Below are 17,467 nucleotides of genomic sequence, written 5' to 3'. Positions count from 1 at the left end.
TACACACACACTGACAGACACACACACATACACACACCCATACACACACACGCTGACAGACACACACGCACATACGCACACACACACTGACAGACACACACACGTACACACACATACACACACGCTGACAGACACGCACACACAGACACACACACACACACACAGACATAGACAGGCAGACACACTCTCACACATACATACAGACATACACATGCACGTTCACACACATGCTTGCACATACAGTCACACGCAAGTGTAGACACACTCCCACACACACAGACTCACATGTACACATGCAGACAGACATTTACACAGACACTTACACACACACACGCGCGCACGCACACACTCACATATATACACAAATACACACTTTTTGTGTCTCTCTCTCACTCACACACACAGCCTTGAATTGAGAGTGGATGATCATTTAATTCTCCTTTGAGTGAGAAACCAATTAAAACTCGGCAATAAGAGCAGTGCGAATGGGGCCGTGTTAACATTAGAGCGATGAGGATCAGACCATTATAAATATTTTCTTGTTAATCCTTTACGGGACATGGGCTTTACTGGCTGGGCCAGTATTTATTGCCTGCCTTTGTCTCAGAGTATTTGTGTAAACGAATCTTAGTTCAGGAGCTTGACGTTTAAAGGGGACACTTTGTAAAGCAAGTTTCCTGGGGTGGTATTAGCAATGGGGCTTATTGTTGTGTGAGTAGACCCTGCTGCCAGTGCCAGCTTCTGAGTCCTGATGTTGCAGAAAAGACCTCTGTGATGCCCCTCTTCATCAGGGTTCTGGAGCACTCACTTATCCTACAATCTTTTTGTATGATTAGTAATCATAGTATTCAAAAAAAACTGTTTTCAGAACATTGAATTCTCATCTCTGATAGTAATGTTGCTTCCAGATAATTTTCTACAAAAGTGGCTTTTCACAATATTCTTTGATAATAGGTTATAGCATGGAGCACGTGATATAAATAAATATGATTGGCTCTGTGGCCTGCTTTAGAAGGTTGGAAATTCTCCTTAAGTTATTAACTTGATTTATCGAAGAAAATTGTAGGGCAAATTAACTTCTCAGGCAAAGGAGCTTTGGCGTCAGAAATATTTCACTGCGAAAACAGCTTACAATATCTTCAAGGACAATAATCATTGCGTCTAATAGACAGGATTTAAGGTTGAGAAAAGGTTACAAACCTATTAGAATAGCATTCTGCCTCTCATTAACCCCCAGCACATGCCCCAACCTTATCAGATTACTTCAGGTGATTGCATTCTCTGACTAAAGTACCTCTCTGTTTCAGAAACACAATGAATATTTTGAACATTGCAAAATTAAAGTCCACATTTATTTTGTCTCTAACATAAATGATGATACTTGATTATGGAAAGTAATCTCCACATTACTGCATCAGGAGAACTTCAGTGGTTTACAATGTCTAGATGTCATTTTAATCCAGGCTGAAATCAAGATTTGATTAATTAGATAAATGTTACTGTATTGAAACAGTTATGACAGTACAATTTAGCATCCATTGTGCCATTGGTAATAACAGATTCACTTGGCTAAAAAACTGATAACTTTGGTTATCAATCACAAATGTACATCAGATACAAAGTTAGTCATATGGTCAGAGAGATCTACAGCACAAAAAAGGCCCTTTGGTCCATCAAGTCTATACTGATCAAAAACAACCACCTAACTATTCCAATCGCATTTTCTAATTGGCCCATAGCCTTGTCTGCCTTGGCATTACAAACGTACATCTAAATACTTCTTCAAAGTTGTGAGTGTTTCTGCCTCTACCCACCTTTACAGGCAGTGAGTTCCAGGTTCCCACCACCCTCTGGGTGAGAAAGGTTTCCTCACATCCTCTCTAAACTTCCTGTCCCTTACCTTAAATCTGTGCCCCTGGTTGTTGATCCCTCCACCAAGGGGTAAGTTCCTTCTTAATCTACTCCACCTGTGTCCCTCATAATTTTATACATCTCAATCATATCTCCCTTCAGTCTCCTCTGCTCTCAGGAAAACAACCCCAGTCTGTCCAATCTCTCAAGCCCAGGCGACATCCTGGTAAATCTCCTCTGCACCCTCTCCAGTGCAATCATGTCCCCCTTAGAATGTGGATTCCAGAACAGCACACAGTACTCTTGCTAAAATAACTCCACAGAGGCTGGTATCCTGTCACTAATTCACCCTCTAATTACACATTGACACCGATCCTGCTCCCTCAGAGCTCAGCTCCCCAGCTCTCGGAGTAAGCAGAACCTTTGACACTCCTGTTTATATCTGTCAGCCAGGGCTCCCTGAATGGACCAGGTTAACAACCCCAATCAGGGCACTCATGTTCTGTGAGGTCCAGTTGGCTGACCTTGTTAACAATCGCTACACTAGCTATGGTCTAACCAGGGTTATACGCAGTAATCAAAACTTTAACTGCCCATACAAGTTACGAGCACCATTAAAACAGATTGATTGAAGTATGTTATATAATGCCACAGAGAATGTGCTCCTATACACTGTGTTGTAAATGCAAGAATATGAGTGCAAGCCTTTTGTCTGCAGCAACCCAGGGAGATGCCTTCTGTGCTTTATATGTTACAGATTAGTAAATGTCTGTACTAGAATTCTGTTTGTGGTTTTGGTGCAAACAGGCTCCCCAGAAGGAGAGCTCCCCTGGTCCTGCGCTCTCACTGTTAGTGTTACAGTTGTGGTGAGGTGCTGCTTCACAGGGATCTACAGTGGTACCAGTCTGCAGTTACTCATGTCCTTACAGCCTGTTACAATACACTCAGACCAGGGGCAAAATGGGAGAGGTTTCTGCCCAGTCTCACAGTTACGCAGCTCCATCAAAAATGTAAATTAAAAAATACAAATGTGCAAACAAAAAGATTTGCAGAGAAAGTTAACATTGAACAGGTGGTTCCAGCCGCTCTGATCGACCAGCACCCATCAGTGTTTTGGCAGGGACTGCTTGTGGACACTGAACATGCCTCAAATTCCCCAGACACGATGACTTAACCTTGTTAGTGAACAAGAACCCTAGTTTTAAAACTATAGCCTCCTTATGTGGTTCATTGCTAAAAGTGCACAGTGTTTAAGAACAGTGTTTGTTTTGGCAGAATACCAAATACCAGTGGTTTCAATCAAACCATATTCATTGACCTGTTCAAAAAGAATTTGCTTATTTCAAATGTTAGAGAGCTAGTCCTGTCTGAACTCTCCTTTAAATTATTATCACCCACGGGCTTGTAACCCTTACCTCTTCATTAAATCTCGTCGTAACTTTGTTTTATTGCTGGAACAATATGGTGGGTACTTTAGTTCACTGTTTGTAGACAGCCCACCTGGTGTGGAAGGTTGTAGATTCAGAACCTCCCCCAGTGTAACTGCCTGACACAAATACTATAACATTTTTGATAACGGTCAACTCCCTTTCATACAATGGAAGCATTGTGTTTAATGTGCGTTGTGTGTGTGTGTGTGTTTTTTAAATTATTTTGGATGGAGTACATTTCCTTTCGGTGAATTTGGCTGCTGTGCGTGACTTCGGCCTGTCTGTTGTTCAGGAGACTCTGATACAGCATGCTAAGAATTCTGTGTTATATCAGCTGACTGATGCAAAGTGTTGTGAAGGAGTTTAACAAAGGCGCGGTATTAATCGGGGAGCAGGTATGTACAGGAAGGCATCACAGTTCATTGGGCTGATGGTTATAGCTATCGTGCTTATGAATTTCTTTCTTCTGAGTCACTTGTCTCCCCCTCACCCCTCTCACCCCCACCTGCTTGAATGTCCAGAGAAAGTTTGAACTGCAAGAAAGTGGCAAATATTTGGGACAAACTGTGAGGAAGAAATAAAGGCAGATAATCCTAGCAATAGCACTGAACAAATTGATAGATATTTGGTAGAGAATGAAGCCCGCAGGAAATAAAATAGTGTCTGGTCATTGTTAAAGAACTGGAACAGTTTCTTCTGGCTTTCTATAATCTCATGTTGCGAAGTACCACTGTCAGCCTATTTCTGAGTCAGTTCTCTAACAGCGAGTACTGTGGGACTGAATTTTTCTTGGTGCAGCTGCCACCAGCAACCTCGTTGATTTTTGTCTTTTAGTTTTGAATCGAATGGTACTCAACTTTTCGTGTGTGTGTGCACGTGTTCATGTGTATGTCTGTTCGTGTGTGTGTTTATTTGTGTGTGTGTATATTCGTGTGTGTGTTCTTGTGTGTCTCTCTTTTCATGTGTGCATGTTCATGTGTCTGTGTTCAGGTGTATCTGTGGATGTATATGCTTTTGTTGTGTGTGCATTCACATGTGCATCTATTTGTTTATGTGTGTTTGTTTGCGTGGGCGTTCATGTGTGTGGCACCGCACATCTGTGTGTTTTCATGTGTGTACACTGTGTTCATATGTGCGCATGTATGTATATAAATGCATTTGTACATGTGTGTGTGTGTATGCACACGTAGATTCATTTACCTAAATCTCACCTCCCTTATCAATAACAATTTCCATTTGTATCACTTCTTTAAAGTTGTGAAATAGAGTCATAGAGTCATACAACATGGAAACAGACCCTTCAGTCCAACTTGTCCATGCCAACCAGACATCCCAATCTGACCTAGTCCCATTTGCCAGCATTTGGCCCATATCCCTCTAAATCCTTCCTGTTCATATACCCATCCAGTTGCCTTTTAAATGTTGTAATTGTACCAGCCTCCACCACTTCCTCTGGCAGCTCATTCCAAACACGCACCACCCTCTGTGTGAAAAAGGTTGCCCCTTCTGTCCTTCTAAAATCTATTCCCTCTCACCTTAAACTGATGCAGTCTGGTTTTCGACTCCCCCACCCTGGGGAAAAGACCTTGGCTATTCACCCTATTCATGCCCTTCATGATTTTATAAACCTCTATAAGGTCACCCCTCAGTCTTACCAAAAATCTGCCCAATGCCAATGCAGTGTGGTGGCCTGGCGATATAGGGTAGTCATCTGAGTTTACAAGTGGGTATCATTCCCCTGTGGTTGAACCAGGCTCGGTGAAACTGGTCTCAGCTGAGGACCAAAAAATGATCGATATTTGAGCCAAATCAGTCATGCATTTCTTGACAAATGATCTAAAGTGAGCCAGGATGCCTTCTTTAATTTCAGTGGAAGGTGCTGTAGGATTTGGCAGCTTTTACCTACAGTTGAGTAAAAAGGTAGCAGACAGGACTGTCAGTATTTTGCTTGTGCCAATCTAAACCAGAACTATTCCAGTATGACAGCCAATGGGCTTGGGACCAAAAACAGCCAATGTTCTGCTCAAATATCTCATATAGCAACAAAGAAAACAACAGCCTGAGGACAGTAACATGGTGTCCTGCAGCTTACTAACAGTAAGGCACAGCACTTACAAAGTCGGTCATTTCCCCTTGAAGGGGGCAAGAGGACAGATAAATCATTCACTTTGATTTCCCATTGGCCTTGCATTGCATGTATTTGCAACATTCCATATAAATTGCAGTTCAGAGATAGGCCATTCGGCCCACCTGGTCCATACTGGTTGTTATGCTTCATACAAGCCACCTCTCACCTCTCAGCAAATCTTTTTGTTTGTTTCTCGCTTGTGTTTATTCACTTCCCCACACCTGTGTTGGAGCAGGTTCTACATTTTCCCCTCTGTCTGGGTAAAGACGCTTCTCCTGAATTCTCCATCTGTTTCCAACAGATACTTCTGGCTCCATTGGTTTGTAGAACTGTTATATCTTCAGAGATTGTTGAGACTCGATCATCTTGCTTCAGTCAGCCAGCTAGCCTTGGTTCAGTAGCCCGCTGTCTGACATACATTTCTTGGCCAATTTATCTGTTGTGCATGTGACGATTATCATCTGTTATGAGAGGCAGCAAGCGTGGGAAGGATGTGCCCCATGACTGAGGACTCCAGGACCTGGACTTAGATGAGAAGAAATGTCTTCACCCAGAGAGTGGTGAGCCTGTGGAGTTCTCTGCTGCAGAAGGTTGTTGAGGCCAAAACATTGAATGTTTTCAGGAAGGATATAGTTCTTAGGGCTAATGGGATCAAAGGGTATGGGGGGAGAAAGCAGGAACAGGGGACTGAGTTGGTTGATCAGCCATGTTCAGATTGAATGGCAGAGCAGGCTCGAAGGGCTGAATGGCCTACTCCTGCTCCTATTTTCTGTGTTTCTGTGTCTCTCTGTCTATTCATCAGTGCATTAGGACTTTGTATCTGATCAGCGCATCCCATGTTCAAGACTGGCACTAAACTATGTGTAGCAGCAAGCCTGCACTTTAGATTCTGGATCAGTGGTGAGCCTGTAGATCTCAGCCAGAACAGATCTCAGGACACTGCAGTTAGGGTCCAAGCAGGAAGATGTCCACTCCGTTATCAGACAGTGTGGTGCCTGGGCACCATCCAGCAGTGGCTTGGGTGCTTGGGATTGAGAGTTTCCAACAGTCCTCCTTCCTGTGTGATCCCATAGGATTGTTCAGTCATCTGTGATGGAGGATAGACCAGGAATGCATCTCAACAGATGTCTTTCATAACAAGGTGCAGTTTATTACATCAGAGTAGCTAGACACAGGTTACGTTAACTCTCAGACATTTTAACTATTACTAGCTAGAGGTAAAGAAGACCTGAGTATCTCCAACAGAAGACTATGCCAAAGTCTAACCAATTATGAGCATTCAAGAGAGCATTGGACAATTATTTGGACAGAAAGATGGGTAAGGGTATGGGGACAAAGCAGATGATTGGCACTAAGTAATGATACTCGTGTGAAGTTTTATAGAAGTTTTAAAACAATGTGAAGGATTCTTATGACTACTCATGACCAAATTGATAATCTGCTTGCTCTGATTACACTTGGTGACTGCAGTTATTCTGCCGTTTTGACAATGTTGTTCCTGCGTGCTGGAGATAAGACAGACCTGAAGCTCTTTCCCCTCCTTGCAAGAAGGAATCGAGATGATGAAGCCAGGAGCAGGAAATGAATCTTCGCCAATGCCCTGTAATTACAGCTTCTCAAGCAATTACTGACGCTCAGGAAGTTGGCTGCCTGGAGCTGTTCTTCAGCCGGCACGAAGCTCAGGAAATCTTCGTGCCTATTGAGATGAAGACAAGGAGGCAGATTGCAGCGGTGAATTCAGAGCAAGTCTTTTTCATGCCTTTGCCAAGCCCAGTTGGCAATCTGAGAGTTCGAGGGCCTTCATGAGTTTAGCAAACTGATAGAAACACGGAAAATCGGTGCAGGAGTAGGCCATTCAGCCCTTCGAGCCTGCACCACCATTCAATATGATCATGGCTGATCATCCAGTCTCAGTATCCCATTCCCACTTTCTCTGCATACTCCTTGATCGCTTCGGCCATACGGGCTACATCCAGCTCCCTCTTGAATAAATCTAACAAACTGGCCCCAACAGCTTCCTGTGGGAGAGAATTCCACCAGCTCACAACTCTCTGAGTGAAGAAATTCTTCCTCATCTCAGTCCTGAATGGCTTATATCTTATTATTAGTCTGTGATATTTCACTTTTCCAAAGATGTACATTTAGACAGTTGATCTTTGACATACTGCCCCTTCCTGTTAAACCAAGGTGTGTCCACAATTAAATATTGAGTGAGCGAGACAGCGATCTCAAAGTGAGAATTTAAGTGAAGGGTATCGCTTAACAAAGTTACTCAGTCTTATCCATTTCCAATTCGGCTCATTCATTGTTGGCCTAAAATAAAACATATTTCACTTTTGCGTTAAGCAAGGCCTAATAGCCGGGAGTTTAAGTACATCCACCAGTGGGTTCAAAGAGAGCAGTTTTAAAATATGCAACATCTTCCCTGTCACCTGTGTCCCATTGTATGGAAATGTCAGATGGCCTGTCCACCCTTGCCCCTAGTGAAGGCCCATTAAAGAGGACACTGATCTTGCCCCTGCCACCGTTTTACCTGGAGCAGTGGGAGACCCAAAGCAGGTGAGTAGCCTGACAACTTTCAGTGGACAGTTCCTGACAAGGGGTTGGGGGAGGCGTGTCCTCCTTTTAGCGATAAGGTCCCCCTTTGCCCATCCGAGGCAGCCTGCGTCCCAAACCATGGCCAGGACCCCCACCTCATGTTAGATTTCCCCAACAGCCCCCACTGAGATCGTGCCCTCAACCTCCTCACCAGCTGGTTAGGACCTGCCCCATCAAAGCCCTGACCCCCAACCCCCGAGTTTGGCCTCCATTACTTCCTCCTTCATTCCCAGCAGTAACTGCCTCTCTAACTTGGAGCTGCTAAGCTGGCTGACAGCTCCCCTCTCCAGTTGGGCTGGGGGTAGGGGTTCGAGGGGAGTAATCAACCCCCCTCCCCCAACTCATACGTTTACATCAGACACCAGTCTCAGTGCCTGGCACAACCAGTCTCTCACTCAGAGTTTGTTACCATTGACTGCAGCGATAAACGGGGGGAAGGATGATTAACACAGAGGTGAGCTTAGAGGAGCTGTCGGTGATACAGAGAGGCCAATTGCACAGACCAGGAGAGATAGCCATGAGTGAAGAAGAGGGCGCAGTGTATCGATGTCACTGTCTGTTATTTCCTGATGGGTTGAATCCACAGACCAAGTACCTGCCGTGTAACAGCAGTGCGCGAGGTGGGTTTGTGTGGGGAGGTAGCTGAGGGACCACTACAGTGGGCACTTTCAAGGTACAAAGTTTTTCAATCAGTGCCCCATCTCTGCAGAGTTTGCGACCCGAAGAAGAGTCATTCTCCAATTGAAATGTTCACTCTGTTTCACTCGCCACGGGCCCTGTCTAACCTGCTGAGTATTTCCAGCACTTCTTCTGCAAGTTTGTGATCTCTAGCATCCGCAGTATTTACAGTTTGCAAATGTCAAACTGAAGTTCACCGACAATCTTAACCGAGGGCAGGAACATATACAGCATTCTTTTTAAAACAAATTGTGTTGTCTTTATTGGATGTGGCTGCCATTGGCCAGGTCAGCATTTATTGGCTATCCATAAATAGCTTGGAGAAGGTGGTAGTGAGCTGCCTCTTTAAACCACTTCAGCAGTTTGACCCTGATTCAGCAGTCTCTATTCAACTGATAAACCATTTGTTTAAACTGGTTTATATTTGTGCAAATCATCAGCAATCGTTCTGTAACGAGTCTGCTGTCCCACTGAGGACATTCGGTGTCACTGGTCCTGGGGCTCTGTGGCTGATGAGCCCGATCCTAGAGCCACATCCCTCCACCACACCTTCGACAGGTGTTTCCAGGAGGTGGAATTGGTCTTTGGCCCTGAGATCACCGGCATTCCCTTCTCCTGTTCCTTTTCCGTTCTTCCTCTTGTCAGCGGGTGTTCTCAAAGAACAGGAGCCTCCTCCAAGTCAGCTTCTTCTCAATGAGGACCTCTCATGCATCAACATCTGGGATGTATTTTTTGAGGAAAGCTTTCGGGAAGTTTTTGTGTGAATACGAAAGCAAATTTATATGTGACCTTCACCATCCCAACATTTCACAGGAAGGAATTTCCATTCATACAATCATAGAACCCCTACAGCATGGAAACGGGCCATTCGGCCCAACAAGTCCACACCGCCCCTCTGAAGAGTTTCCCACCAAGACCCATTCCCCTACCCCTGCATTTCCCATATCTAACCCACCTAACCTAAACATCCCTGGGTACTATGGGAAATTTAGCATTGCCAATCCACCTACCCTGCACATCTTTGGACTGTGGGAGGAAACCGGAGCACCCGGAGGAAACCCATGCAGACATGGGGAGAATGTGCCCACACCACACAGACAGTCACCCGAGGGTGGAATCAAACCCGGGTCCCTGGCGCTGTGAGGCAGCAGTGCTAACCACTGAGCCACTGTGCCGCCCCAAATTCAAAGTTCGCCAACTACCTTGGTGGGATTCAAACGCGGGTCCCCACTATATTCCCTAGATCTCTGGATTAACAGCCTAGTGACAATACCACTGAGCCATCGCCTTCCCACAAGCTCCATTCCAAGAGCTTCAGTGACCATAACGTCTAGGCTCCTCACTGGAGGAAGCTCAGTGTGAAATCTGTTGTGTTTTATTGATCTGCCTGCATGAATGCAGCTCCAGGAACGTTTAAGGGGCTTGAGACCATCCAGGACATCCAGCCCACTTTACCCATCCACCACCTTCAACACCTACTCCCAGCACCACCAGGAGCAGCAGTGTGCACTATCTACAAGATGCACGGCAGCAATCCACTAAGGATCTTTCAACAGCAATTTCCAAACCCATGGCCTCTCCTATCTAGAAGAACAAGGGCAGTGGATACATGGGAACGTCACCTGCGAGTTCCTGTCCAAGCCAATCACCAACCTGACTTGGAAATCTATCTCCATTCTTTCAGTGTCGCAGGGTCAAAATCCTGGAACTCCCTTCCTGAGGGCAGTGTGGGTCTACCTACAGTACATTGACTGCAGCAGTTCAAGAAGGTGGGAAGGCAGTGACCTGGTGGTACTATCGCTAGACCATTTATCCAGAAACTCAGCTAATGTTCTGGGGACCCAGGTTCGAATCCTGCTATAGTAGATGGTGGAATTTGAATTCAACTTTAAAAAACAAATCTGGAATTGGCAATGCAATTGTTGGAAAAACCCATCTAATTCACTAATGTGAGGGAAATCTACATTCCTACCCTGGTTTGGTCTACACACAATGTGGTTGACTCTGAAATGGCCTAGCAAGCCATACAGTTGTACCAATTGCTTCCATCTTCTGAAGGACATCTAGGGACAGGCAGTAAGTGCCAGCCCTGCCAGCAAAGGTTCACATTGCACGTCAATGAAGAAAATTGGAGTACTTCCACTGTCTATCTGGTGGGGATCAGCCAAGCCAGGAGAGATCTGACTTTAATGGCTCATTGCCAAAGCAGACAGTACCTTCACCCTTTGAAACACCAATGAGACATTGAAATTCATGTTCAGTACACAAATATTGTCTCTGTCCTGACAGGAAAGGTGTAATTCTTATTTTCTTCTGTGAAAAAAAACATTCTGGAGAAGTTTTATTTTAGCCAACACATAAAAGGCATGAATTATTTAGTGAGCATTTAATTATTAAAGCTGGAATTTTATATTAAATGAATACATGTTTATCTTGGCTGGATATCTGATGAATTTTATTTCAGCTATATAAATTCTGCTTGGCTCCTATTCCATTGAGATAAATGCATTCCGACTGTATGAGTGTGGAACTTAATTTATTTAACAATACCACCTAACTGTGAAGTTGTTGATGGATGAATTCTGAGAATGGTGTCATGCAAAGAGGAATTTATTTTGTACTAATGTCCATCTGTTTATTACCTGCTGCCCTAACCTAATGATTTGCCTGTTCAAAGAGATTTATAGTAAACTCGGTCCAATTGTTTCCCTCAAAAGGTGAGCCCTTTTCAAATCAGGTGAAATTGACAGGAGGCCATTCAGCCCCATGGCATGCTCCACTATTCAATTAAATCGCTATTGATCTGTGACCTAACTCCATCAATCTGCCTGTCCCCCATCTGTTCATAATGTTGGCTAGCAAAGAATCATGAATTAAGCTGGTATCTTATGCTTTCTTGTGGGGAGATTTCAAATATTATCATTGCAAGCATGTGTGGAATAACTTTAAAAGACAACATCAGGAACCAGTACGTCAGTGAAGGTTGTGAAGGCGTTGAAGAAAGTATCTGAGCAAGGATGTAAATATTGGTCTTGTGCTGTGGTGGGGTTTGGGGAAGTGATACGATGTGGTGAGGTGTCTCCGAGGGATGGGACTTACAACAACATGGAAGAGAGAAGTCTAAGACCAGATGCAACGATATGGCAAAAAGATACTTAAAGACAGTAGGACTGGAATAGAAATGGGCAGCTGTCAGGAAGAGATGGAGTAGTGTGATTGAGCAGCATTGTGGAGACCTCAAGTAAAATGGGAGGTGCTGAAACCAAAAGATGAATCCAAATGTTATCATCACTGTCCATGTCACTTAGAAAATTTCTGAACTCCTGCTTGTTTCCTAACCTCTAAAACATTTGGTGGATTTTTCCCTTCCTAAGCCATCTTCCTTGAAAAAACTGACAGATATTGAAATGTATTGACCATTCTATCGCATCAGGAAATTTTACAATGGGCCCATTCAGCCCCTTGTAACTGCACCCAGTTCTTACAAAAAGCAGTCCAGTTAGGCCCAGCCTTTCTCCATATCCCAGCAACTTATCTCTTTCTTCTTGAAATATTTATCCAGTTTCCTTTTGAAGACCACTATTAATTCTGTATCCACCTCTCTATTAGGCAATGAATTCCAAACATGAACCATGTATGTGAGAGTATTTTCACTCCAGTGTGTGGGATTGTTGAAATGATGTTGTTAGCCATAAGGGAACCATACCTGAGGTCAGTCTCTAAAACTGTCAAGCATGAGCATGCATGTAGTTAAGCATCAGGTGAGGGCAGGGAATGACACCAGTGGCGCCAACGGTCAGAAAGGCTACCAACCCGGAGTTGGGTGCCACTCAGCATCTGTGAAAGGGTCAGCATTTTGAGAAGAATGATGCGCAAAGAATTAAAACGTAGTCTTTATTGTGATGTTGCTGCATGGACCTAGTACCTAAAGAGTTCCCATTACTTACTGTACTTCAGCAGGAGACCACCAACTTTATTATGTGCAGCACATTTCGAAACAAATGACTGTCTGTTTCTTAACATATTTGGGTTGTCATAGAATGATTGATATCGTACAGCATTATTATACAACCTCAGACCAGCAGCACAGCTTTCAGGAAATATGAGCTACTCCATGTTTATATTTTCAAATGTCTGGCTGCCGGTTGAAATTGCGACCAGGTTTCCCGGTTTCAGTTCCTTGCTGGGAGCATTTCTAGCGGAGCAGAGGAGAAATGAAGAACGTTTTCCATGCAAACACAGTGCGGAGAGCGATTTCTGTTGGAATTCTCAAGTGCGCAGTCGGGAATTCTGATCATTCATGTTTGCTGGACGTTTTCACAGTGGAGATGGCCCAAAAAACAATTCACTCTTTACCCTGATTCATTAATGTGAAAGGTAGTAGGCTGGATCATGGTATAACTTGTCCACGTCAACTTAGTCATTACAAAGACAACAGCATCTCTGTTCCCGATGGTGGAGGAAGTCCTGAACCAGGGGTCGTAGATTAAGGATAAACTTTTTAGGGCTGAGATGACAAGAAATGTTTTTTTATGGGAGAAAGGGTGGCAAGGTGGCTCAGTGGTTAGCACTGCTGTTTCACTGCACTGGGATCCGGGTCTCATTCCAGCCTTGGGCGACTGTCTGTGTGGAGTTTACATGTTCTCCCTGTGTCTACGTGGGTTTCCTCCGGGTGCTCCGGTTTCCTCCCACAGTCCAAAGATGTGCAGCTTAATTGGATTGGCCATGGGAAATTGTCCCTAGTGTCCAGTGATGTACAGGCTAGGTGGGTTAGCCATGGGAAATGCAGGGTTACAGGGATAGGGGTATCTGGGTGAGCTTCACTTCAGAGGGTCAGTGTGAACATGATGGGCTGAATGGCCTGCTTCCATAGTGTAGGGATTCTGTGAAATTTCTTCACCCAGAGAGTAGTGAGTCTGTGGCATTCATTACCACAGAAAATAGTTTCGGCCAAAACATTGTGTTTTCAAAGAGGTAGATATAGCTCCTTTGTCTAAATGGATCAAGGGACTTGGGGCGATATTAGGGTATTGAGTTTGATGATCAGCCATGATCATATTGAAAAGGTGGCACAGGCTTGAGGGGTTGAATGGCCTACTCCTATCTTCTATCTATGTGGGCATTTGTTGCCCATGGCTAATTGCCCTCAAATTGAGTGACTTGCTAGGCAGAGGGCAATTAAGAGTCAACCACCTTACCATGAGTTTGGAGTCACATGTGGATGAGACCAGGCAAACTCATCAGATTTCCTTCTCTAAAGGATGGTAGTGATTTTTCACAACATGGTCACCATTACTATTCCAGAACTCTTGATTAAACTTAAACTCAACACTTCAACAGTTGCTTTCTATTCACCCTGTCCCTTACAATCACATACACCACTGTCAGGTTCCTCCCTTAACCTTATCTGCCCCAAAGAAAGCAGCCTGAGTTTAACCAGTCTCTCTTCATTGCTGAAATGCTCCATCCAGGCAATATCGTCTGCACTCCCTCCAGTGCAATCTCTGTTTTTCCCTCTCTTGACTAATGCTGCCAGACCTGCTGCATTTCTACAGCACCCTCTGTGTTTGATTCAGATCTCCAGCATTCTGCTTTGTCACTCACAGCAAGGCTACCACCTAGAATGTGGGACCAAAGTTGCATGGTACTGTAACAACCCTATACCCAGAATCCCTACAGCATAGAAGCAGGCCATTCAGCCCATCAGTTCTGTACAAATCCTCTGAAGAGCATCCCACCCTAACATATCCCTGTAATTCTGCATTTCCTATGGCTAATCCACCTAGCCTGCACATCCTCAGACTGTGCAGTACCCAGACAATGTGCAAACTCCACACAGACAGTCTCCTGAGGCTGGGATTGAACCCTGGACCCTTCTACTATGAGGCAGCAGTGCTAACCATTGAGCCATCATGCTGCCCTGCATTGTATCAAGCTGTCAAGGAGAAGGCATGTTGTGAACGTAGCAACAGAAGCCTGTTCAGAATTTAGAGGGAATGACAGACAATCTAGTGTCTCCACAAAAGCATACTGCTGTCATTACTGTGACACTGGAATGCAGTTTAAGAGATCAGCTTTGAGATTTCCCATGTGACTCCACTGATTATTCCTGCACTCCAGTTGTTTTGGGACTAAGATAAAAAGTAATTTAGGAAAGGTAATCTCTACATTCAGGTCTAAACCTGTGCCTGCCTCTGACAGAGCCAGATTGATCATTTGGGAGCTGTCAGATTATTTGCCTGTAGCTCCTCACAGGATGTTCAAAAATAACATCCATCTGTGTTAGGGAGGGAATGGAGTCTTTACAAAACCCTTCCAATGGCATTACCACTTAAAAAGAAACCAAGTAATTTTCACAAAATCGTTTTCTCTCATTCGGGAAAATATGAACTGAGTTCTGAAGAAGAGTCATCACAAACTCAAAACGTTGACTCTTTTTTTCTCTCTCCGCTGATATTGCCAGACCTGCTGAGTTTCTCCAGCATTCGCTATGCTTGTTACAGATTTCCAGCACCCACAGTATTTTCCCTTTAACCACCATTCCGAGGGGGCTTGACAGGGTAGATGTTGAGAAGATGTTTCCATGAGTGCAGGATTCTTAAGTGAGGGGTACAGTGATAGAGTAAGGGAGCACTCATGTAAAACAGATGTAGAGGAATTTCTTCTCCTAGTGGGTCATGAATGTCTGAAGTTCTCTACCTCAGACTTGTGGAGACAAGAGCACTAAGACCGTTAAAGAGGAAAGAGGTAACATCTTGAAATATCAGGAGTTGAGTCCTATGGGAAGTTGGAGCCTGGGGCAGGAAATGGTGGCCGGTGGCTCAGTGGTTAGCACTGCTGCCTCACAGCGCCAGGGACCTGAGTTTGATTGCACTCTCGGGTGACTCTCTGTGTGGAGTTTGCACATTCTCCCCGTGTCTGTGTGGGTTTCCTCCCACAGTCCAAATATGTGCAGGCTAGGTGGATTGGCCATGGGAAATTGCCTGTAGCATTCAGGGATATGTAGATTCGGTGGATGGGTCTGGGTGGGATGCTCTGAGGGTCAGTGTGGACTTGTTGGATTGAAGGGCCTGTTTCCACACTGTAGGGATTCTATGAGAAACCATGATCTTACAGAATGGTGGGGGAAGCTTCAGGGCTGAATGGCCTACTTCTGCTCTGATTTCTTATGTGAGTGTCTCTGAGTTATAAGTGTGTCCATGAGAATGCAAGAACATATGTCCACACATGTTAGATGTGATTCTGCTATTGTACAGCATTTATTAAATAATCTAGAACGAGCTAAGCAAGCTACCAGAAACTAATGTAAGATTATCAGTCAGGTTCATGGTGTGATGTATTTGTGTGCGCTAGAAACTGTGTATATTTACATACAGGCCCCTGTTCCACATCAGCAAAACAAATATATACACGCATTGCGCCTTTTCATTAGGAACGGGATCATGGGGAACGCTAACCTCTGGAATGTTCTACATAATGATGTCATGTTCTGGTCTGAGAACTAAGATTGACAGTTAACTGTTTTTACTGCTTCTCCAAACCAATGAAGTGCCTCTTTCTCATGCTGTATCAGTTGGTGCCCCTATTTTTTTTTAAGACTTTTTTGTGCCCCACTCCTGATGAGTTCAAGACAAAAAGCCTCGACTTCTTGTTTCCTTTTGGCAATGTTGACGATGTTATGATTTTGGGTATAATTTATCAGCAGTGCTGCAGAGGGAAGCTGTAAGCTACCTTCAATCAGAAAACATCCACATATTTATTTATGCATTAACTTTAAGCTGATTTCAACCTTTTTTTGGACACTTTCCAGATCCTCTTCCTTTTGTCTAATTTTGTTTCTCTTGCCGTTTTCTTTTGCTCAGTGTGATTCCCCACTTGTGCTTATTCTTTCTCCGATAAGCCAATTTTCATTCCAGAGGCAGATTCATCTCCGTCTGTTTTTGCTCGAGGGAGATGTGAGAGATGTTCTGAATGCCAAATCCTGCTGCTTGCCCACAAATATAATGGGTAGAAGCCTACTGCTGCCCTCGCCTGTATGCCCAGTTTGAGGGAGTGTGTGTGTTGAAATATAAGGGCTGAGAGAAAAGGATAGAACCCAAGAACTATTTATGTCACCCTACTCTGAATCCAATTAAACTCTGTTGACTTAATACTGCAATTAATTAAAATGTGATTTAATAATGAGGACAGAACTGTGTCACCTTTAGAAGAATTTGAATTGCAGGTTTGTGTAAGCCAAAAGGCGTTACTGAAAGCCCAGCTGACTCTTTCTGTGTCTCTGAGAAACGCTGAAGTGTTCGAGCCATTCGTTTGTGTGAGGCACAGACTGCAGTCATCCAGCGACAGAACACGAAATGCTCCTGTAGAGGGGGAGTTTTAAATTAACTTTGGGTTTTGGTGATGAAAACCTGTTGTACAGAAGATAATCTTATCATGGAAAAGAGGATTAGGAGGTGCTAGTGATCAGTGGAAAAATATTCAGCCAGGAAAGGCAGTGTAATTGGTTGAGTCAGCTTTCTGCAGTGAACTGTCAGCTACAGTTTGCAATTCTCTGATCCTCCTTCGATACTTCATTTTGTCTGATATCGAAATTTTATTTTGGCTTTCTCACTGCCGGATCCTGGAAACGACAACTCCAGCCAAGCTACAGACAAGCTGCAATTTATTTGGAACAGCAAAGAAAAATGTGCCTGAAAATACTGGAGGTGTATTATTTATTTGTTGATTTCAGCGTCATTTTAGCAAATCCTGAGTGGCCTTGAATCAAGGGCAGGTACGCAGC

The 17,467-nt window shown here is 44.1% G+C and overlaps 1 protein-coding gene across 1 annotated transcript in view; it reads left to right on the top strand.

Moving 5' to 3' along the window:
• Positions 1-17,467, top strand: part of frmd4a (FERM domain containing 4A) — a 341,550-nt gene that overhangs the window by 78,959 nt on the left and 245,124 nt on the right. The window lies entirely within an intron of this gene.

Source organism: Rhincodon typus, chromosome 22 (assembly GCF_021869965.1).
Source record: "Rhincodon typus isolate 14 chromosome 22, sRhiTyp1.1, whole genome shotgun sequence".
In the NCBI taxonomy this organism is placed as follows: Eukaryota; Metazoa; Chordata; class Chondrichthyes; order Orectolobiformes; family Rhincodontidae; genus Rhincodon; species Rhincodon typus.
Note: the sequence above shows the minus strand (reverse complement) of the source record. Positions and strands in the feature narration are given on the sequence as shown.